This window comes from Papaver somniferum, chromosome 8 (genome assembly GCF_003573695.1).
Source record: "Papaver somniferum cultivar HN1 chromosome 8, ASM357369v1, whole genome shotgun sequence".
Lineage (NCBI taxonomy): Eukaryota > Viridiplantae > Streptophyta > Magnoliopsida > Ranunculales > Papaveraceae > Papaver > Papaver somniferum.
In genome coordinates this window covers 59,788,331-59,790,139 of record NC_039365.1, presented here as the reverse complement: position 1 = coordinate 59,790,139, position 1,809 = coordinate 59,788,331, and the positions used below count along the sequence as shown (strand labels likewise).

The 1,809-nt window shown below is 35.1% G+C and overlaps 1 long non-coding RNA gene across 1 annotated transcript in view; it reads right to left on the bottom strand.

Annotated features, from left to right (window-relative positions):
- Positions 1-885: 885 nt before the first annotated feature.
- Positions 886-1,809, bottom strand: part of LOC113302728 — a 2,597-nt gene continuing 1,673 nt past the window's right edge. Inside the window, exon 2 of the long non-coding RNA XR_003337061.1 lies at positions 886-1,465. This is a non-coding gene — a long non-coding RNA (uncharacterized LOC113302728). The remainder of the gene's footprint in view (positions 1,466-1,809) is intronic.

The window sequence follows — 1,809 nt, the reverse complement described above, 5'->3', positions numbered from 1 at the left end:
AATGGAGAACAAGCTATACTATCCAATGACAGGTTTTGATGCAGTAGCTAAAGGAGGAGACCCAGAAAAGGAGTAGTAGCATGATTAAATTTTCTTTATCAATATTCTTCTTTTGAAGTAGTGTTTGATGTTAAATAAACATCTTAATTTTACATTTACTTTGATTTTTCGAACTTATATGCTACTTTAGTATTCGACAATTGGTATTCTGAAATATTTAGTAACTTTTTTCAATACTCAATGTTCATTTAGTAGTTGATACTTGATACTCATATTGTTCGCTCTCCCCTGAAATTCATCTTACACTATATGAATCAATTTGTATTATAAGTGACACAAGCGTGACTATTCTGTTGATGGAAAATCTTTTTTGAGTTTGATAAACAACCAGCTCCGTTTGAAGGTAAAACTCTGTGTTTTGTCAAATCATACCTCAATAAATTTTTTTATAGTGAACTGAAACATGGTTTAATGAATAATAATCAACTTAGTTGGAGTTCAAATGTTTAGCTGGAGAAGGGACAGAAAATTCAATGTAGCCATAACGTATGACTGAATGACCATTTACAAATGACATCATGGAGTCATCAAGGTTTAGTGCATCGCCCCGCCACACCTAATCAAAAATGTACCGCAACGGGGAGGGGTGAAGCAGTGCAACACCAAATCGAAAATGCATCGGGACAGGGCGAGGCGAAGCCGAGCCACACCTAACAAAAAATGTATCGCGATGGGGCAGGACGAAGCCGCACGATACCTAAAATAAAATGCACAACGGGACGAGACGAAGCCACATCAGACCAAATAAAAAATATGGTTAAAAGAAAAAAATGATGGTAGTTTTTGGGTCCGCCCGGTGCGTAGCACGGGCACAAAATCTAGTTGGGTTAATAATAATCTTATTAAAGGGTGATGTTTATCCCTTCTGTACAGCTATAAATAGCCGGTGAAGATCACATTTTATGTACAGTTTTTAGCGTACGAAGTTGAGAAAGAAATAAAGTCCCACTTTCTTGTTCACTGCTTACTTATGCTTTCTCATATATACTTTAATACTAACTTGTATTAATTAGTACTCCTGCACTTCTACCTACGTCATATACATGTATATTTACGTACATGTATACCTGCACAGAGAAAAGACGTCAGTAGTCGAGTATTATCATCTCTTATCATAAAACTCATGTTAATCTACTTCTCTGTATATATAAAAAAAAAAGCTCTAAATGATGAAGCTCCAGAAATCACATATCTTGGCTTACACTATTATAATCTTAAATGTCTTAAGAATATGTAGAAACAACCATTCAAAAGTAACTTCTTGATATCAAGAGAAGTTACAAATCCAATCGTCCGAATTGAAGTGCAGCTGCTTCGTCCCACATATTAAATTTCAGAACATACTTCAAGCCTATTACGATTCCTTTGCCAAAGCACCTTCCCTTTCAGTACGGCGTCTTTCTCTCTGCACCAAGTCAATATTAGCAGACTGTTAACCACGACGAGAAATCGAACAACAAATTACATATAAATAATATACAAAACAAACAAAATGAACAACAATCGGAAAAAAAAATGGCACCAATGATAATTTGGTTGGCAATGGTACAAGCACCTCTTTCATAGAAACCTTCAAATACTCTTGTGTTGATTTCTCGGTTTCTTTTCTAATGAGCAATTCAACGAGTGGGTGCGAAGCTACAAGTAGGTTTTCATAATATCTAAACCCGTGCTTCTAATCTATCAGTAGAAATTACTCACCTTCAGAATCTGAGGCAGCCTTTTTTTTTTTTTTTTTTTTTTTTTTTT